General features: G+C 40.8%; 1 pseudogene; it reads right to left on the minus strand.

The window, feature by feature from the left end:
* Window positions 1-21,763: 21,763 nt before the first annotated feature.
* Window positions 21,764-22,241, minus strand: LOC127189244 (zinc finger protein 431-like; annotated as a pseudogene).
* Between the last annotated feature and the right edge of the window lie 597 nt (window positions 22,242-22,838).

Raw genomic sequence — 22,838 nt, forward strand, 5'->3', positions numbered from 1 at the left:
TTTTCATTCATCATTTGAATATGAAAGTAATTAAAAATTTATTCACCTCTTAAATGGTTGGATTATTATTTGTTGTTCAGGCAAGTTTGCCATTAGTGCTATATGAAGAAAGGCCCTGATCAGGCAACCAGCTTGTGAGAGCAAGCTTGTGACAGAGACTTTAAGGCCATTTCCGGAGTGGAAAGTCATCTCATTTGCCTGTACTTAAAGTATCATATGACTACCAATGTGTTTTATATACAAGTAATATTATCAGTTAGAATATCTGTCTTCCATCCTTAGTGAGTGAAGTTACTTTAAACTTGTTTGATTAGATTTTTTTCCCCCAGTTTTGATAGTTATGTGGTAGGATGTCCACACACCAGTCATTATTTTGGTGTATGTATGTTTTCATGATGGTATCACATGTATGTTTTCATGATGGTATCACATCCCAAGCAGGTGCATATATACATGTGGACTTTGTAGTGAACATGGAGCACAGTCAAGTGATGGAATCAGTGTGGATAGTCAGGAGGTTACCATGACAGACATAGTGTTTAAGCTTATGGGATGTTTGGCTTAGCTGGGGAGATATATAATTTAAATGAGTTATTTAACAGAGAGTCATGACAAGTGTGTAAAGGCAAAGAGTGAGGAAAGTGGTATTGAATAAATGACACCGAAGTAGAAATCTGGAGATGATTGTGAATTAAAGCTGAGCCCTTGGGGAAAGACGTGGAGATGGAGACAAAGGCAAACAACAGAGACACACCAAAAGTGAAGTATTTCTGTTCACCCATTCTTCTGAAGAGGTTCTTTATCTGAATAAATGTTTAATTGGCCTTATTTATAGACAGATATAAAAGTAACCAAACCTACTTACTGTTTTTGCTACCTTTTTTCCCCAGACATTTAAGATCACGTGAATGTGCTTACTTCCAAAGACTTATGCAAAGCTGCAATTTATCTTGTGTGTGTGCATGTGTGTGCACGTGTGTGTGTGTGTGTGTGTGTGTGTGTGTGTATGCATGTGTATGAGTACTTGTATATATACAAGTGCACACATGGGGCTGCCAGAGCATTGGGTACTTTCCATCATTGCTCTCCGTTTTACTTACTGAAGCAGTGTCTTTTGCTAAGCCCAGAGCTTACTAGCTCTCTCTGGGGATCCCAAGTCTTCATCTCCTGAGTGCTGGGAGTATGAGCAGGCCACCACATGCACCTGACTTTTATGTGCATTCTGGAGATCTAAATTTTTGTCCTCATGTTTGCCTGGCAATTGCTTTATCTACAAGCCACCTCTATGGCCTTGAACTTGGAGCTTAATTTGATTTTGCACAGAAATAAAATGTATAACCTTTCTGAGAAGAGCTGAAAGTTGAAAAAAGAAAACACAAGTGAGAATAGGCATTAATTGTTATTACTATTTATGTACTTTTAATTCAAAGCCAGTAAAGATGTCATAATACATTTATCAGAATTTAAAAATATTTTTAAATTTAAACACAGTGTTTGCACACATTCAATAGGTCCTGTGTGGCAATTTGATGCAGGCATACAGTGTAAAATGATCAAATAAGAATATTTAATATTTGTATATCTTCAAATATTTATGATTCGTATATGTTGACAATTGTCAGACTCCCTAGACATTTTGGTGTGTTTATAGATTATTGTGTACTGTATTATTCTACTATGGTATAGCACACTAGGACTAATTCTAAGCTTACTCCTTCACCCATTCCAATTCACTCACAGACTTAAATTTAATAGGAAAAACAGTCAGGCTAAGCAGCGTTGACCTTAGGTCATGTGTGACACATTATATTCACATCACTTTGTCTTTTTTTGGGGGGGGGGAGAAGGACCATTTTAATACATCTCAGAAAGTAGATTATATCCTCTTTTAAAAACAATTTGAAACAAAATTTTATGCTGCCTCACTTCAATTTATAGCGAGGTGAATTCTGGTTAGATTTAATTTTCAGTATGGTTCTTGCTGTATGTCCAATTACACACTGCTCCTCTTAGGCTGACACAATCATAAGCAATAGTGCTTAGAGGACAGGAGCAACTTTGTTTTTTTTTTAAATTTTTTATTATTAATTTATTCTTGTTACATCTCAATGTTTATCCCATCCCTTGTGTCCTCCCATTCTTCCCTCCCTCCCCTTTTCCCTTTATTCCCCTCCCCTATGACTGTTCCTGAGGGGGATTACCTCCCCCTGTATATGCTCATAGGGTATCAAGTCTCTTCTTGGTAACCTGCTATCCTTCCTCTGAGTTCCACCAGGTCTCCCCCTCCAGGGGACATGGTCAAATATGAGACACCAGAGTTTGTGAGAGCAACTTTGGGAGGTAAATTTCTGGCATTTTACTTGGACCTCTCCAGTTTTCCTGTGTGCGACCATGGGTATATTAGTTGATTCTTTGCTCAAGTACTGTGCCTACAACATAGGACATTGACATGCAGGCAGGCATTGGTGCAGGAGAAACAGCTTGAGAGTTCTATAGGTGGATCCACAGGCAGCAGGAAGAGAAAGAAAACCACTGGGTCTGGCTTGGGGTTTCTGAAGCCTCAAAGACCACCCCCAGTGACACACTTCCTCTAACAAGGTCATACCTCCTTTCAAATAATACAGCTCCTAAGCATTCAAATCTGTGAACCTAATGGGGGGCCATTCTTATTTAAACCACACCCCCATGCTTGATTACCTCTTCCAAATTCATGGTCACTTCTTTAACCACTGCTGTTACTTATTCCTATAAATGAATTAACATAGAAATACAAACTGCTCTGTCCCTTCAGTATTGCCTGCATATGTACGGTTCTAGGCTGGCCACGCAGTATTGGATAACCAATCATGAGACTCATCCTTGGGGAAGACTAACTGGCATTCTCTCAGCAGTGCAGTGTCTGTAGCTCTTCACTTAGGCCTGGGATCCCTTGAGATTTTACCTATCTCCGTTGGGACGTCAACTGCTATGGGACTTGTTCAGGTCTTGTTTAAGCAGCCATGCTTTTCAGATTTCATGGGTATATCTCCCTATCTGAGTTAGAAAGCTCAGCCTCTTAGCTTATTTTCTGGTCCTCTATAGCCTTTTTGCCTTTCATTCCATGAGTCTTGGTTTCATGGTTGTATTGTAGTTGAATCAATTGGGGCTAGGTATCCTAGTCAATTGTTCTCTGAATTTTTGACTATATGTGGCTTTCTGGTCTCCTGGTGCAAAAAGAAGCTTACTTGATGAGAGGTGGTGATTTCCACTTATCTGTGGATATAAAGAACTTAGAATTCAGTTAGGAATGATACTAGTTTAGGAAAGTGGTGGTAGTAGGCTTCTCCTCTAAGATGCAAGGTCTTGCTAGCCACATGTGGTTGGCCAGGTATACCGTACCAGGCATGATTTTTCTCCTGCTAAGTCTTAAGTTCAATTATAGAGACACTGGTTACTGGAGAGATATAAGTGATACAATTATACCTTTAAGGACATCTTGCTGTGATGGTCATTGTGCCTGATGGGCATCACAGTTGGGTAGGACTGTTGAGTACTTGCCCTGTTTAGCAGTTTGAAGATCACCTTCTGATGCTATGACAGCTAGTCCTCAGGAAGGAGACGTTCTAGTCATCTCCACCTTCAGTCCTCTGGGTCCTGTGTTCACAGTGCATGGTGTGTGCAGCAACAGGGTTTTACCTTCACTTTCTAGGAGGCAATCAAAAGCCAAAGGAGTAGCCTATATTGTTTTGGGAGCCTTTTGTACTCACCGGACAACAACTTGAAAGGAGGTCTCTCGAGGCTGACAGTGGTGTTTTTATTAGATAATCTATGGATTGACCCTGACCCCAAGTGCCGTAATTTCATTTAACCTCTGTTTGTCTGTCTGTCAATCTGTCTGTCTCTCTGTCTCTGTCTACATCTCCCCCTCCCCTTGCCACCCCCCCAATGTAATAGACCCATTACTGAGCTTCTAATATTAATTTTCTTTATAGTTTGATTTTGAATAAATCACCTTTATAAGATTAACTCCTTGTAGCCATTCGCTTTTTGGCTCTTTAAAGTAGATTTTTCAAATGTACTAGTTAGCAACATTTCTGTTAATTGCCTTCCAGTGTTTTGAAAAACTGCTACGTGTGCAGAATCATTCTTTAAGTTGAACTGGAAGCTGGTAGAACAGGCTGTGAATTTTGCAATTGTATTTTAGAGTCATCTCCATCTAATCTGTAAAGGTTTTTTTGGGCCTGTATTCATATCATAGATAATGAGTGCTTTCTATGAGGTTCCCAGATTCAACTGAATATTGAAGTTTCTATTTCTTTGCAGGAGAAAAGGTGACTTTGAAGTTTGGCTCAAGTCACATCAGTCTTTATGGACAAAAATAATCGATGTTCTCCAAAAAGTATATTTCAAGCTTACCATAATAATAACAATAGGATAAAAGATGAGAAGTACTCACCAAAGAAATGATTCTTCAAGTTTTGATGTAAGATTGTAAATATGCAGAGTGGTACAATCTTATATTCCTCCACTTTCTGCCCTGCCTTTTCCCTTTCTTTCTGTGAAAATAAGCAACTTTACAGAAAAATGTGAGAAAGTAAAATTAAACTCAGTTTCCCTTAAGTTACATTAACTTAGTGCTTTAACTCCATACAGTTCCTGGATTCTGGTTTGCAGATGGTGTGTTACAGAAATTATCAGGCTTCATGCTTGCATGTTGATTTTAATAAACCCCTTCAGTGGTCTCATATGTCCTGTTGCTGATTGTGCTCTTTTATATAACTCTGATAGTACATGAGGGAACAGTTGCTGGAGTTACAGGGAGAGGTCCCATGTCCCCTGAGTGTCAGTTTTACCTTGTGCGTGACAAAGGCTTGGCAAAGTCTATGGGACGTTTTATGATATTCTGTGGGTAATGACAGTATCAGTGATACATAGCCATGCTTCTCAAACTTTGATGTGATTTAAAATCATCTGAAGAACTAACCCAATTATTTGGAGTCCCAAGATGGGATAGAAGGACAAGGATATAAAAAATATGGTGTAAGTCTCTGGATTTTCGTTTGTTTGTCTGAAATCTCCAGATTTTAATGCCTGCTTCCAGGCAGCTCTGATAGATGCTGTAGTGTGAGTGCCACCGATGAGATGCGCCCACAGCAGCCACTGTGCAGGCCACTACCAGCAGCAAAGAAACTCTCACTGCTCATGCCAATTATAAAAAGATGACATTTTCATATTTTAAACATCCTTTAAAACAGATGAATTTTTATTTTGTGTGTCTAGGGGTTTTGCCTGGATGCATGTGTTACATGTGTGTTCCCAGTGCCCTTAGAGGGCAGAGGAGGCCGTCAGATCCCCTGGAATAGGGGTAAGAACTGGTTGTGAGCCACCATGTGGGGGTTAGAAATCGAGCTTCTGTCCTCTGCAAGGGCAGTCAGTGCTCTTAACCACTGGGCCATTTCCCCAGGCAAAATGTTTAAAATACCTTTCAAGCAACATATGTAATTTCCTTTATAAGTTTTTCAGCTCTACTTTCCCCATCTTTTTTTTTTTTCATTTATTCAAACAAATTGTAATGTAAACTTTGTTTTGTTTCTTTACTTGGGATTTTTTGTAGTTTTTTTTTTTTTTTTTGATGAATAAAAGAATACATACATATATATTCTTTATATTTCAGCATTTCTCTTTATTTATTTTTATGACCTTTTTTTGAGACAGAGTATCTCTATGTAGTTCTAGTTGTTTTAGAACTTGCTGCTTAGACCAGGCTGGCCTCAGATCTACCTGTCTCTGTCTTCCAAGTACTGGGGTTAAAGGCATGTGCCACCACGCCAAACTAGTTCAGTTTTTTAAATTAACATGATTATGATAATTTTATTTCCATTTATTTAAAATTTTATACAGTTTAAATTAAAATAGAATTACAAGGTATTTCTCACACAATAAGTTTGACAGTCAAGTTAATCACTCTGCCCTCAAAGGGCCATCTTAGGATTCACTATATGAACTTATCATGACATTGACTCCATAAATACCTATTGCAGATAAAACTTTATAAAAAAATAGAATTACATTGCCTTCCCCATTTTTCTTCTCTCTAGCCCCTCCTAGAGAGAAGCATGGGAGAATATTAAAGTAGAAGGATCCAGAGGGCCTAGAAACCTACAAGTAGAACATTATGATAGGCAGATTTGGGCCCAGGGGTCCCACTCAAACTAAGGCACCAGCCAAGGACAATACAGGCGGTAAACTTTAAATTCCTACCCAGATCTAGCCAATGGTCAGAACATTCTCCACAGTTGAGTGGAGAGTGGGATATGACTTTCTCACGTACTCTGGTGCCTCATATTTGACCATGTCCCCTGGAGGGGGAGACCTGGTGGCACTTAGAGGAAGGATAGCAGGTTACCAAGAAGAGACTTGACACCCTATGAGCATATACAGGGGGAGGTAATCCCCCTCAGGAACAGTCATAGGGGAGGGGAATAAGGGGACAATGGGAGAGAGGCAAAAATGGGAGGATACAAGGGATGGGATAACCATTGAGATGTAACAAAAATAAATTAATAAAAAAAAAATGAGTAAAAAAAGAAAGAAAGAAAGAAAGAAAGAAAGAAAGAAAGAAAGTAAGTCTCCTTTCATGTCCTGTTTCACACCTCTGTTCTCAAACTGATAGCCTCATTTTCTTTATTATTGCTATATGCATGCACACACACACATAAATACATATGCACAAATTTATATATACAACTTCATGAGTTCCTTTCTGTTGTTTTTGTGTATGTGGTTTCTGGATCGACCAGTTTGTATTGGACAACCAACAAGTGGATTCATTCCTGGGAGAGAGTAATTCTCCTTCTTTATGCAGCTATTAATTTCCTGTAGTTCTTTGTCTAGGGGAAGAGCTCAGTTGGTTTTTCTCTCTTCTACTTTAGCATGTCTACTGATATTGCTATTGTTATGGTCTTGCTTATGTAGCCATTTCTAGGAGACAGTGTTTCACAACAGACTTTCTGGTATTTAAGCTCTTAAAATCTTTCTTCCCCCCTCTTCCTTGATGTTTTCTTAGCAACAGATGCAGTTATTGTGAAACAGATGGATGTTAGATTTGGGCTCTCCACAATCTGTTGGTCTTGGCATTATATCCAGTTGTAGTATATTGTTTTGTTTTTTATTTATAATTCATTCATATTACATCCTGATTATTACCCCCTCACTCGTATTCTCCCTCTCTCTTCTGCCGTATTCTTCTCCTCTAGTCTTCTGACAGGAGAGGCGGGGGCTCCTCTCCCACCATCTGATCACAGCCTATCAGGTCTCATCAGGATAGCCTGCATCCCCTTCCTCTGTGGGTCGGCAAGGCTGCCCCTGCCAAGGGAAAGTGATCAAATTGCAGGCACCAAAGTTCATGTCAGAGACAATCCACACTCCCTTCAACAACCCATGGAGAACGAGCTGTCCACCGGCTACATTTGAACAGGGATCTAGGTTCTCTGAATGCATTGTTTTTAGTTGGTGCATCAGTTTGTGTAGGCCTTGATTGTCTCTTGACCTGTCCAGGTCCTTCCATTCCCCGCCCCCCACTTTTCTATACCATTTTCTGCACTCTGCACAGGGTTGAGCTGAGAGTCCCAGCTTCTGTCCCAATCCCCTGCTCAGTGAAATTTCTTAGGGGACACCTATGCTGGGCTAATATCCATTTATAAGTGAGTATATATCATGTATGCCTGCCTTTCTGAGTCTGAACAACTTCACTCAAAATGATCTTTTCTAGTTCCATCCATTTGCCTGCACATTTCATGATTTCCTTGTTTTTGATAGCTGAGTAGTGTTCCATTGTGTAAGTGTACCACAGTTTCTTTATCCATTTTTTGGTTGAGAGAGGGACATCTAGGTTGTTTCCAGATTCTATCCATTACGAATGAAGATTCTATGAACATTGTTGAGCAAATTTCCTTGTTGTATGGTGGAACATCTTTCAGGTATATGACCAGGAGTGATATAGGTGAGTCTTGTGGTAAAGCTATTCATAGTTTTCTGAGAAAGCACCAGATTGATTTCCAAAGTGGTTGTACAAGTTTGCATTTCCACCAGCAATGGAGGAATGTTCCTCTTTTTCTGCATCCTTGCCAGCAGTTGCTGTCACTTGATTTTTTCATCTTAGCCATTCTGGTAGGTGTAAGATGGAATCTCAGGGTCATTTTGATTTGTATATCCTTTATGACTAAGGATGCTAAACATTTCTTTAGGTGCTTTTTGGCCAATCTATATTTGTCTGTTGAGAATTCTGTTTAGTTCTATACCCCATTTTTTAATTGGGATATTTTGGTGGTGTGCAATTTCTTGAGTTCTTTATATATTTTGGATATTATCCCTATGTGAGATGTAGGGTTGATGAAGATCTTTTCCCAGTATGCAGGCTGCCATTTTGTTCTGTTTTGCCTTATAGAAACTTTTCAGTTTCATGAGGTCCCTCTATTAATTGTTGACCTTAGAGCCTGAGCTATTGGTGTTCTGTTCAAGGCTCTTCCTCACTTTTTTCCTAACAGATTTAATGAGTCTGATTTTATGTTGAGGTTTTTGATACACTTGGACTTGAGTTTTGTACAGGGTGATAAATACGCATCTATTTGAATTTTTCTACATATAGACATCTAGTTAGACAAGCACCATTTGTTGAAGATGCTATCTTTTTTTAAATTGTGTGGTTTTGGCTTCTTTGTTAAAAATCAAGTGTCTGTAGATGTGTGGGTGTATTTCTTAGTCTTTGATTTGACTGCATTGTTCAATCAGCCTATGTCTATGCCAGTACCATGTCATTTTTATTACTGTTGCTCTATAGTACAGCCTGAGATCTGGGAAGGAGATTCTACTGGAAGATCTTTTATTGTACAGGATTGTTTTAGCTACTCTGTTTTTGTTTGTTTGTTTTTCCATATCAAGTTTCAAGGTCTGTAAAGAATTTTGTAGGTATTTTGATAGAGATTGCACTGAATTTGTAGATTGCTGTTGGTAAGATGGCCATTTTTATGATGTTGATCCTCCTGATCCATGGGATACCTTTCCATCTTCTGAAATCCTCAATTTCTTTCTTCAGAGACTTGAAGTTTTTTTCATACAAGTTTTTTACTTGCTTGGTTAGAATTACACCATGATACTTTATATTATTTGTGGCTATTGTGAAGGGTGTAGTTCCCCTAATTTCTTTTTCAGCCCATTTGTCATTTGTATTCAGGAGAGCTACTGATTTTTAAAAATTAATCTTGTATCCCACCACTTTGCTGAAGGTGGAATCTTGGGGGTCACTTATGTGTTACTATCATATCATCTATGAATAGCGGTACTTTGACTTCTTCCTTTCCAATATTGAAGAGATATGGAGAGAGTTGGCAGCCTTGTCTAGTCCCTGATTTTAGTGGAATTGCCTTGAGTTTTTCTCCATTTTATTTGATGTTGGCTATCAGCTTTCTGTATATAGCCTTTGTTATGTCTAGGTATGTACCTTGTATCCCTGATCTCTCCCAGATTTTAAACATGAATGGGTGTTGAATTTTGTCAAATGCTTTTTCAGTGTCTAATGAGATGAATATGTGTTTTTTTTTCTTTCAGTTTGTTTATATGGTTGATTACATTGATGGATTTCTGTATATTGAACCACCCCTGCATGCCTGCCTGGGATGAAGCCTACCTGGTCTTGGTGAATAATATTTTTTTTTTTTTTTTTTTATTAATTTATTCTTGTTACATCTCAATGTTTATCCCATCCCTTGTATCCTCCCATTCCTCCCCCCCCTATTTTCCCATTATTCCCCTCCCCTATGACTGTTCCTGAGGGGGATTACGTCCCCCTATATATTCTCATAGGGTATCAAGTCTCTTCTTGGCTACTTGCTGTCCTTCCTCTGAGTGCCACCAGGTCTCCCCCTCCAGGGGACATGGTCAAATGTGAGGCACCAGAGTATGTGAGAAAGTCGTATCACACTCTCCACTCAACTGTGGAGAATATTCTGACCATTGGCTAGATCTGGGTAGGGGTTTAAAGTTTACCTCCTGTATTGTCCTTGGCTGGTGCCTTAGTTTGAGCGGGACCCCTGGGCCCAAATCTGCCTATCATATTGTTCTACTTGTAGATTTCTAGGACCCTCTGTATCCTTTTATTTTGCTGTTCTCCCATGCGTCTCTCATTTAGAGTCCCAATAGGATGCCTTCCCCTCTGTCCCAGTTTCCTGGTAAGTGAAGGCTTTCGTGGGACATGCCCCTTGGGCTAGTATGCAGATATAAGTGAGTATATACCATTTGATTCTTTCTGCTTCTGGGTTAACTCACTCATTATGATCATTTCTAGCTCAATCCATTTATCCACAAATTTCGGGAATTCCTTGTTTTTAATAGCTGAGTAGTATTCCATAGTGTATATGTACCACAGTTTCTTTATCCACTCTTCTACTGAGGGACACTTAGGCTGTTTTCCATGTTCTGGCTATTATGAATAAGGCTGCTATGAACATGGTTGAGCAAATTTTCTTGTTGTGTGCTGGAGCATCTTCTGGGTATATTCCAAGGAGTGGAATAGCTGGGTCTTGAGGAAGCCCTATTCCCATTTTTCTGAGATAGCACCAGATAGATTTCCAAAGTGGCTGTACTAGTTTGCATTCCCACCAGCAATGAAGGAGTGTTCCTCTCTCCCCACATCCTCGCCAGCATGTGGTGTCGCTTGAATTTTTGATCTTAGCCATTCTGATGGGTGTAAGATGGAATCTCAGAGTTGTTTTGATTTGCATTTCCCTGATGACTAAGGAGGTTGAGCATTTCTTTAAGTGTTTCTCAGCCATTTGATACTCCTCTGTTGAGAATTCTCTGTTTAGTTCCAAGCCCCATTTCTCAATTGGGTTATTCGGTTTGGTGGTGTTTAATTTCTTGAGTTCTTTATATATTTTGGATATTAGACCTTTGTCAGATGTAGGGTTGGTGAAGATTTTTTCCCAGTCTGTAGGCTGTCGCTTTGTCCTCTTGACAGTGTCTCCTGCCTTACAGAAGCTTCTCAGCCTCATGAGGTCCCATTTATTAATGGTTGACATTAAGGCCTGGGCCGTTGGTGTTCTGTTCAGGAAGTTGTCTCCTGTGCCAATATGTTCCAGGCTCTTTCCCACTTTTTCTTCTAAGTGAGTTAGTGTCTCTGGTTTTATGTTGAGGTCTTTAATCCACTTGGATTTGAGTTTTGTGCAAGGTGACAAATATGGGTCCAGTTTCATTTTTTTACACATAGACCTCCAGTTAGACCAGCACCATTTGTTGAAGATGCTATCCTTTTTCCATTGAATGGATTTGGCTTCTTTGTCAAAAATCAAGTGACCATATGTGTGTGGATTCATATCTGGGTCTTCGATTCGATTCCACTGATCAACCAGCCTGTTGCTGTGCCAGTACCATGCTGTTTTAAGTACTATTGCTTTATAGTACAGTTTGAGATCAGGTATGGAGATTCCTCCGGAGCATCTTTTATTGTACAAGATTGTTTTAGCTATTCTGGGTTTTTTGTTTTTCCATATGAAGTTCAGAATTGAACTTTCAATGTCTTTAAAAAATTGTGTAGTTATTTTGATAGGGATTGCATTGAATCTGTAGATTGCTTTTGGTAGGATGGCCATTTTTACTATGTTAATTCTCCCGATCCATGAGCAAGGAAGATCACGCCATCTTCTCAGGTCATCTTCAATCTCTTTCTTCAGAGTTTTGAAATTTTTTTCATACAAGTCCTTCACTTGCTTAGTTAGGGTAACTCCTAGATATTTTATATTGCTTGTGGCTAATGTGAAGGGTGTGGTTTTCCTAATTTCTTCCTCTGTAAGCTTGTCATTTGTGTATAGGAAGGCTACAGACTTTTTTGAGTTAATTTTGTATCCAGCCAATTTGCTGAAGGTGTTTATCAGCTTTAGGAGTTCTCTGGTGGAGTTTTGAGGGTCACTTATGTACACTATCATATCATCTGCAAAGAGGGATAATTTGACTTCCTCCTTTCCCATTTGGATACCCTTGATCTCCTTTTGTTGTCTTATTGCTCTGGCTAGAACTTCGAGTACTATATTGAAGAGATATGGAGAGAGTGGGCAGCCTTGCCTTGTTCCCGATTTGAGAGGAATTTCCTTGAGTATCTCACCATTTACTTTGATTTTGGCTATTGGCTTGCTGTATATAGCCTTTATTATGTTGAGGAAAGTGCCTTGTATCCCCGATCTCTCTAAAACTTTAAACATGAATGGGTGTTGAATTTTATCAAATGCTTTCTCTGCATCCAAGGAGATGATCATGTGGTTTTTTATTTTCAGTTTGTTTATATGATGGATTACATTGATGGATTTCCGTATATTAAACCATCCCTGCATGCCTGGAATGAAGCCTACTTGGTCATGATGAATGATATCTTTGATGTGCTCCTGTATTCGTTTTGCAAGTATTTTATTTAGTATTTTTGCATCTATGTTCATAAGAGAAATTGGTCTGAAATTCTCTTTCTTTGTTGAGTCTTTGTGAGGTTTAGGTATCAATGAGACTATGGCCTCATAGAATGAAGTTGGTAATTTTCCATCCATTTCTATCTTTTGGAGTAGCTTGAAGAGTATCGGTATTAGCTCGCCCTTAAAGGTCTGGTAGAATTCTGCACTGAAACCATCTGGCCCTGGGCTTTTTTTTGGTTGGGAGACCATCGATGATTGCTTCTATTTCTGTAGGGGAAATGGGACTATTTAACTTGTTTATCTGTTCTTCACTCAACTTTGGCAAGTGAACTTGATCAAGAAAATCGTCCATTTCCCTTAGATTTTCAAATTTTGTGGCGTATATGCCTTCAAAGTAGGATCTTATGATTCTTTGAATTTCTTCAGTGTCTGTTGTTATGTCTCCCTTTTCATTTCTGATTTTGTTCATTTCAATACTGTCTCTCTGCCTTTTAGTTAGTTTGGCTAATGGTCTGTCTATCTTGTTGATTTTCTCAAAGAACCAGCTTTTGGTTTTGTTGATTCTTTGGACTGTTTTCTTAGTTTCTAATTTGTTAATTTCAGCCCTGAGTTTGATAATTTCCAGGCGTCTACTCCTCTTGGGTGTTTCTGCTTCTTTTTTTTCTAGGGCTTCCAGTTGTGTTGTTAAGATGCTTATGTGCGATGTTTCCAATTTCTTTTAAAGGCACTTAGTGCTATGAATTTTCCTCTTAGCACTGCTTTCAATGTATCCCACAAATTTGGGTATGTTGTTTCTTCATTTTCATTGAATTTCAGAAACTCCTTGATTTCTTTCTTTATTTCTTCCCTGACCCAGGTGTCATTTAGCAGAGAGTTGTTTAGTTTCCACAAACGTGTAGGCTTTTTGTTATTTCTGTTGTTGTTGAATTGCAGCCTAAGAGCATGGTGATCTGATAGGATACAAGGTATTATTTCAATCCTCTTGTATCTGTTGAGGCTTGCTTTGTGACCTACGATGTGATCAATTTTGGAGAAGGTTCCATGGGGTGCAGAGAAGAAGGTGTATTCTTTCTTGTTTGGGTGAAAGGTTCTATAGATATCTGTTAGATCCATTTGACCCATGGCATTGGTTAATGATGTTATTTCTCGGCTTAGTTTCTGTTTCAATGACTTATCCTTCAGTGAGAGTGGGGTGTTGAAGTCTCCCACTATTATTGTGTGGGGATCGATGTGTGGTTTAAGCTTTTTTAGGAGATCTTTTACATATGTGGGTGCCCTTGTATTGGGAGCATAGATGTTCAGAATTGTGATGTCATCTTGGTTGACTTTACCTTTGATGAGTATGAAGTGTCCTTCCTCATCCCTTTTGATTAATTTTGGTTGAAAGTCTATTTTGTTCGATACTAAAATGGCTACACCTGCTTGCTTCTTGTGACCATTTGCTTGGAATATTTTTTTCCAACCTTTTACCCTGAGGTAATGCCTTTCATTATGGGTGAGATGTGTTTCTTGGATGCAGAAGAATGTTGGGTCTTGTTTATGTACCCATTCGGTTAGTCTGTGTCTTTTTATTGGAGAATTGAGGCCATTGATGTTGAGAGATATTAATGACCAGTGACTGTTAAGAGTCTTAATTTTGATGTTGTTTCCAGTCGAGCGTTTGTGTAGTTGTGTTTTTGCCATGGGATAGTTATCTATTTCCTGGGTAGTTTTGGTTGTAGCTTGACCCTTTGGGATGGAGTTTTCCTTCTAGTACCTTCTGTAAAGCTGGGTTTGTGGATAGGTACTGTTTGAATTTGTTTTTGTCATGGAATATTTTGTTTTCTCCATCAATGGTTATTGATAATTTTGCTGGGTAAAGTAGTCTGGCCTGGCATCTGTGTTCTCTTAGGGTTTGCAGGATCTCTGTCCAGGCCCTTCTGGCTTTTATGGTCTCTGCTGAGAAGTCAGGTGTAATTCTGATAGGTTTACCATTAAATGTTATTTGGCCCTTTTCCCTTGCAGCTTTTAATATTTTTTCTTTGTTCTGCATGTTTTGTGTTTTGATTATTATGTGGCGGGCAGTTTTTCTTTTCTGGTCAATTCTATTTGGTGTTCTGTAGGCCTCTTGTATGTTTATAGGCATCTCTTTCTTTAGATTGGGGAAATTTTCTTCTATGATTTTGTTGAGAATAGTTTCTGGGCCCTGGAGTCTGATGTCTTCTCTTTCTTCAATGCCTATTATCCGCAAATTTCTTCTTTTCATGGTGTCCTTAATTTCTTGGATGTTTTGTGTCAGGAGTTTTCCAGATTTGGCATTTTCTTTAATGGTTGATTCAATATCTGTGATTGTATCTTCTAGCCCTGAGATTCGTTCTTCCATCTCTTGGATTCTGTTAGAAAAGCTCACCTCTGTGTTGCTCGCCTTCTTCTCTGAGGTCTCACGTTCTCGTTTTTCTTCTGTCTGTGTGTTTATCATTGAATCCATTTTCATTTTCAGATCTTGAACTGATTTTTTGATTTCTTTCATCTGATTTTTTGTATATTCCTGAGTTTCTTCCATTGCCTCTTTATAGGTCTTCAGAGCTTGAACCGTTTTAGTTATTTCTTTCATCTGGTTGTTTGCATTTTCCTGCAATTTTTCCAGTTCCACTCTATGTGCTTCTTTTATGTCTCTCACCTGTTTGTCTGCGTCTTCCTGCATTTGATTACGAATTTTATTTGTTTCCTCCATTATCATCCTCATTACTAAGGATTTGAGGTCATTTTCTTGTATTTCCGTTGTATTTGAGTTCTCTGGGTGGTTTTCTTTGGGATAGCTGGAAACTGGAGACGCCATGTTGTTTTGGGGTTTTTTGCGTATGCTTTTTCGTTGTCCTTTAGACATCTTGCCGTCTTTGTTTTTGTTGGGTAGCTTCCAGAGTTGAATGGAGGGTGTCTGACGATAGATTCACTTGTTTTCTTACGATTTCCCTAGGCTGCGAGCTCAAAGCTTCACTGGTGTGGATGTTAGGAGGTTAGCCCTGTTGTTCTGGTCTCTCACAGCCAGTGATCCTCAGTCCCTCTCTGCTGTGGATCCTGCAATTGTTCTGGGTCTCTGAATGAGCGTTGGGTCAGGCCAAGGTATCCACAGCCTTCTGTGTTCCCTGCCAAGTCCAGCCAGGAGCACTGGGACCGAACCACGGGCAGAACTCAGCTAGATTCTCAGGGCCAGAACCGTCTGCCAAGCTCAGCTAGGGATTTTGGGCCCAAAATGCACACAGGGCCCAGCCAGAATTTTTGGGCTGGGACTACGCACCAAGCTCCACTAGGGCCTTTTGGCCCAAAGTGCGTGCTGTGGTCAGTTATTGACTCAGGGCCCGAACTGACCACCAATCTCAGCCAGGAATTCTGGATTCAAACTGTACACTGTGTCCAACCAGAGTCTTAGAGCTGGTGGAACCGAGAGCTCTGTCCAGCCTGTGCCACAGCAGGAGAACTGCGGCTGCTCTGAGTTAGCGCCAGTGGTGGAACAAGTGCTCCGCCCGCACTGTGTCCCCACAGGGGAGCTGCCGCTGAGCTGAGGTGGTGCCTAGGATGGAACCGAGCACGTCACCAAGCCTGCGCCACAGCAGGAGAACTGCGGCTGCTCTGAGTTAGCGCCAGTGGTGGGACAAGTGCTCCGCCCGGACTGTGTCACCGCAGGGGAGCTGCCGCTGAGCTGAGGTGGTGCCTAGGATGGAACCGAGCACGTCACCAAGCCTGCGCCACAGCAGGAGAACTGTGGCTGCTCTGAGTTAGCGCCAGTGGTGGAACAAGTGCTCCGCCCGGACTGTGTCCCCGCAGGGGAGCTGCCGCTGAGCTGAGGTGGTGCCTAGGATGGAACCGAGCACGTCACCAAGCCTGCGCCACAGCAGGAGAACTGCGGCTGCTCTGAGTTAGCGCCTGTTGTGAAACCAAGTGCTCCGCCCAGACTGTGTCCCCGCAGGGGAGCTGCCGCTGAGCTGAGGTGGTGCCTAGTGTGGAGCAGCTCAACTAAGCCTGCGCCACAGCAGGGGAGCTATGGCCACGCTGAGTTAGTGCCTCAGGCAGAATTGTTTGCTGGGCCGGGCCAATACCCGGGACTCTGGGGCCGAACTGTCCGCCGAGTCCAATCTGGGTCCAAAGGCTCCACGCGACCCAAATCCTGCCCAGAGTCCCCTCTCCCGCAGCAATTCCCACCAGCCACCACACCAATCGCCTCCACCGGAAGGCTATGAGCTGCAAACCTCAGCCGCCGCTGCTGGTGCCGCTGGTGCTGCCGCCTCTATCGCTGCCGCTCCGATCAGAGAAAAACCACGCTCCTCCCGTGTGCAGGGGCACGCAGGTCCTCCGCACCCTGGTCCCTCCGAACCGTGGAGCACTCCTGCTGCCGTGATGTTCGGACCTCGGTGTTCCTGGCTCAGAAATCTGTGCAATTCCCTGAATTGTTCACTGGAGCCTCCAAACGCGGTCCACACTGCTCGCCGCCATCTTGGATCCCCGTGAATAATATTTTTGATATGTTCTTGGATTTGGTTTGTGAGTATTTTATTGATTATTTTTGCATCAATGTTCATAAGAGAAATTGGTCTAAAATTCTCTTTCTTTGTTGGGTCTTTGAGTTGTGATGCTTTGTAATGTCTCCACTTACTGTAAAGAGAAGCTTTTTTGATAAGGGTGGTAGCTACACTATACTCTGTGGGTATAAGGATAAGATTTAGAATGTAGCAAGGAACGATATTGGTCTAGCAAAGTGGTAGAAGTAGGTTCTTTTTTATGGGTCATGACTTCACTTGCCCCAGGAAGTTGGCTGGGTTTCTAATACCAGGCATGATTTCTGTTGAGTGGGTCTTAGGCCCAATTAGAAAACTGTGGGTTACCGCCACATGAGTACTATTTAGCGCTATTTACTTTTATGCCTGTCTTTCCATGCTGGTTGTTGTTGTGGCCCACAGATGTTGTAGCTATGTAGGATTAATTGTTTCCTTCCTTTGACAGCTTGCAGAGTATTTCATGGTATCAAAGAAGTTAGATTGCAAGGTGGATGCTTTCCAATTATACTTAGTTCAAATAATCCGAGTACTGCCTCCTCAGTATGTTGTATCTTCACCAACAGGTGCTTACCTTCAGCCACTGGAAGGCAATCAAGGGTTACATCAATAGTCGACAGTGTATAATATCTACTCACCTTTATGATACTTGTCAAAACAACTCAAATAGTTTTCAATTGAGCCCTTCCACCTACTCTCCATTTTTTTTTCTGGGATTTTGAGTGCTTCATGTCCCATATGTCACATTATGGGTCGATTCTAATTTTGTTCAGTTTTACTGGCCTTGTTTTCCTGCCAGGTGCTATCTGTGTAAATCTTAGAAGCCCTTCTGGTTTTTTCTAACTTTTAACTTCAATTGTTAACCTCTCTTTTAACACGTACAGTGTCCTGGGTTTTTTCTAAATTTTAGCTTCAATTGTTAACCTCTTTTAACACCCTCTAAGTCCTATAATAGTGGGTTTTTTTTTGTTTTTTGTTTTTGTTTTTGTTTTTTGTTTTGTTTTTGAGCTTCAGAGATGTTCTTTTAAAAACAAGAATCAAAGATGATTTTGATTTTTTTTCTTTTACCTAAAACTATATCAGAAGAATTTTTGACCTTGACCAATTGACTCCGATTCACTTTGCTAACAGTTTCTGATGAACCATGCTCTCTGTGGTGGTCCTTAAATCCCAATTTTCTTAATGTAGTCTTGTTTTAGTAGCACTTTGAAATGAACATGAATTTTATGACTGCCCATTTCTGGCTGGTGGTTAATCACTAATGGTGGCTTTATAATTAGTGATTTAAAAAAAACCTCTTTATTGGTTCTTTGTGAATTTCACATCATGTACTCCAATCCCACTTATCTCCCCTCCTACCCACCCTCCATCCTTGTAACCTCCTTCTCAACAAAGAAAAGAAAATCTCATGTGAAAGCTGTACTGTGTCACTGTGTATCCCACAGTATACCTTTTACTCCACACATCTTTGCTTGCAAATGTTCATTGCAATGACTTGTAGGTCTGGTATGAGGCCACTCTATCAATACTGGAGCCTCACTGGGACTCCTCTCAAATATCCTGTTGTTACCCTGTGTCATGGAGATTCTGTAATTTTGGATCTGGAGGACTGGTCACTTCTTGCACTCCAGCAGTTCATCCATGGGATAGATGTTGGGTTGGGCCTATTAAAAGGCCTGGATTTGGGCCTGAGAGTTATCTGAACTGGGCTGTCTTTCCTGCTTTCATGTCTTCGGGGCCAGCTCACCAGCAACCTTTGCAACCAGGGCCAGCTCTACCTTGCTGCCCAGGTTAGGTGCAGGGCCTGCTGTCCTGCATGTTTGCAGCTGATGAGGGATATGGCCACTTCTTCCACTCTCATGATCCCAGGGCTAGCTCTCCTGCTTGTCATAGAAGTCGAATGATGATGGAGGGGAGGGGGAGGCCTCTCCTTTATAGCACTACCCAGGAGACAGGAAGCAGGGCTGGCTTTACTATGCTCACACTCTTGGGGCTGGATTACCTGCAACCCCTACATCCACGGCCAGCTCTACTGTGATGCCCAGGTGAAGTGCAGGGCCTGCTCTCCTGAGTGCTGTAGCAGATAAGGAGCAGGGATGGCTCTCTTGCTCTGATGACATTGGGGCCATCTCTCTTGCCTGCCAGGATGGGTAGGTAGGTCAGCTCTCCCACTCTCACACCTTCAGGCTTTCTTGCCTCTGCTCCTATCACCAAGGGCAGCTCTACTGTGCTGCTCAGGCAAAGTGCAGGGCCTGCTTTCCCAAGGGCTGCAGCAGGTGAGGGACAGGGCAAGTTCTCCTGCTCTAATGTCCCCAGGGCCAGGTCTCTCACGTGCCACAGATAGTGAGAGGTAAGGGGGTAAGGGAGATAAGAGTATCTCTCCTTCATCTGTACCACCACAGGGGAAAGGCGGTAGGGCCATCTCTTCCACACTCATCTCCTCTGCTGGTTCACCCTCAACTTCCGCAATGTATTGGTTGGGTTGGGTTTGGGTAGCTCTCCTGAGTACTGCAGCTGTCTAGGGACAGGGTCAACTCTTCTGCTTTCATGCTTCCATGGCCAGCTCTCCCATGATGCCCAAGTGAGGGATGGGGCCTGTTCTGCACAACCCTCAGTCATCAACATGTCCCTAAGCAGCAGCCCAAACCAGGGACATCCATCTGGCCTTTGGTAGAAACAGACTCCTACTGCTGCAGGGCAGCCTACCCAGACATGATCCCTTCTGGTAGCACAGGATAGGACCTCACATGGTTCCATGTGGCATCACTGGCTACTCATATCAGGAAGTTCCTTACTACCCTTGAATCTCCAGTTCTGCCTCCAAGGCCTGCATGGTCTTCTTAGGGTAGATCTCCCCCAAGTGTTTATTGAAATTCAATGATCAGTATGATGGCATTAGGAGGTAAGGACTTTGGGAAGTGAATGGCAGATGTGTCATTCTCATGAATTGACGTGTACCCTTATAAAGGAGACCACAGAAACTAGCCTTTTCCTTGTGATGCAGAAGAAAGGTAGCCTTCAAGAGCCAGAAAGGAAACCCTCGCATAACAATGGGGCTGCTACTTCCATGATCTCGAACTTTCCTCTGAAGCTGTGAGAAATAGGCTTTTCGTTTCTAAGTTACACCGCTCACATCTGAGCTGACATCTGGCATCTGAGTTGATATCTCTTAACAGTTTTAGGAAAGTTTCAAGAAAATTCTTAGCTATTGACTTTTTAAAGTCAATCCTACAGTTAGTTCTCATGCTTAGTGTAACTCACATCCATGTCTTTCTCACATCTATACTTTAGCTGTGCTTCATTATGGATACTGTCATGCATTGTAGCTCACCAGTTCTCACTTCCTCAGTAGGTATATCCAAATCCCTTTGTTAGGTTACTAACTGTAATTGTATTTTTATTTTTTCATTTGCAAATAAGATTTATTAAACAAATCATTATTTCCCTCCATCCTTAGATGATGGTGTGTTTTCCACGTGAAAAGATGAAAGTATTTTACTTATATAATGTTTCAACAAATTTTGTTTGGGCATTGGTGAGAAAAGTTAGTGCTCCACAAAGCTGGAAACCTGACCTTAACCATCATATAAAGATGGCCAAACTAAACCTCACAAAGTTGTCATCAAGTCTCCACATTTCTATCATGGCCTAAAAGCTCATAATCAGTTTACACACACAAACACACACACAACCCAGAAACGCTTTTTAAAAATAAATTTCATTGCTATTACATTATCTAACATCTCTAGATAATTCCCTTACAAGGCAGTACTTCAAGATGAAGTGCCAAATGGTAACTAATGGGAATATGAAGAAGCATGGAACTCCAAATAATATAAACACATCCATTCCAACTAAGTCATGCTGTGAGCTACACAATTGATTGCTGACTATCCTACAAATAACAAACTTCAATACTGACTCCAAATGCTTCAAAATACAAACCACAAACACAATTGGTGATCTCCTCCATTATATTTGAGTGAACATGGTAAATAATTTACTTTTTTCAAGCCTATTATGAAAAAGAGATGAGACAAGATTTCTTTTTCTTGAAACTGAAGACAACTATGATGTCTAAAGTCCTTATCAAATCATTTACATGAATAAGGTTTTTCTCTTGTATGAATTCTTTTCTACTTCTTGACATCAAGATGATATATAAAGTCTTTAAAATATCTGCAGGGTTAGAAACATGGGTGTGCACTTAAAACAAGTTCATTTCTAGGACAAAGGTTAGGTTTTTGGTAACTTCCTGTAATTCCTGCTACAAGAAGATCAAAGGGTCTAATATTCCTGGGAACCAGCATGCACATGCACATACACACACTAAGAAACACTGACATCACATAATAAAAATTAAAATAAATTGTTAAACACATACTTTTTAAATTTAGATATTGAGGAACCTAAAGGCTTACCTACATAGTTTTTCATCATCAGTTGGCTCATGTAACAAAAAGAAATCAGTAGGCTTCAAGTCAGAAAAATCAATTCTTCTCAGGTGGTGGTATTATTTGGGAAGGTTTAGGAACTGGTTGCCGTGCTGGAGGATATATGTCACTTGGGTTGGGCTTGAGAATTTACATCCATTCATCATTTCTAGTTCCAACTCTCTGCTTCATGCTGCAGACTGAGGATGTGAGCTCTGAGCTCCCTGCTTTAGCTGCCAGGTGTGACTCTTGTTGTATTGCACTTTCATGGTGATCCCATATCCCTCTTCATAGGGTTTCTCTCTAGTATGAATTCTTTTATGCTTTTGAGGAAGACTGTAATATGCTGAGTATATTCAGGGGGTTTCTGTCAAGGTTGACTTCTTTCACGCCTCCCATGTCTTCTAGAATTTTGAGATGTTCTTCAATACTTTGGTCTTCCCAATTGTAGCCTATTGCCATGAGATTCCTGTAGGTCTCCAGCATCACATCTTTGTAGAGACTCTTCTGGGAAGGATCGAGCAAAGTCTACTCTTTTCAATTGAAGCTCACATGCACATCATCATAGGTCATTCATTGTATTCTTGTCTTGACTTTGGAGATTACCTAAGCTCCTCTCACAGCACTTAACAGCAGTGCTCAGAGCATGTAACAATGAGTCATTCATTCAAGGCTGCTTAGCTACAGAGCTAAACCTGCAGCATGGCAACCAGAAAAACTCTATACTTATAGTTTTCAATATTAAGCTTCCTTTTTTGACAGTAAGCCACTTTTATGATCTCGAATTCCTTGCCTACAATTTCTTTGATGAAGGAAAAGGTTTTAAAGTCCATGTATGACAAGTACATATTTGTAGCACTAGTGAGCCTGTTTTTATGATCTGTGACAGCACCTACTTTTATTCATATTATCTTGATCTCCTCATTTGTCAGATTAGCTGTTTTTAAATTCTTTACCAGAAATTATATTTTAAAAAAATCTTGTAAAATATGTAAATCTTATGATTACAATTATTTTCCATTAGATAAATTCTATTTACTCTTTCCTAAGCACTTGGATAATCAGGGGCTTTAGTTCTTGGGTCACATGACTGTACTATAGAGTGTGTAAAGAGTATGCTACCTCCGATTCACTCTAATCCCTTTGAGTTCTCGAATAACTGCTTTAGGGCTCCAGTGATCATGGCTTCAGGCTTCCAACGTCAAGGTTTGAAATACAGAGCTTAAATTCTCATTTGTATATTCTGGATTTGCCAGCTGCCCTCGGGGGTCACAAAACTACATGACTGGCTCAGTATATACTGATGGCTCTCATAGTCTTGGGTAGAGAGTGCTCTATTAGTTTTCTCACACATTAAAGTAGATGATTTTAATGTATTTTCTATTTTGGCAAGCTGTTCTAGTTGACTTAAATTTGAAATAGGATCTGAACCCACATACTATTAT

The sequence above is a fragment of the Acomys russatus genome, chromosome 1 (assembly GCF_903995435.1).
Source record: "Acomys russatus chromosome 1, mAcoRus1.1, whole genome shotgun sequence".
NCBI classification, from domain to species: domain Eukaryota; kingdom Metazoa; phylum Chordata; class Mammalia; order Rodentia; family Muridae; genus Acomys; species Acomys russatus.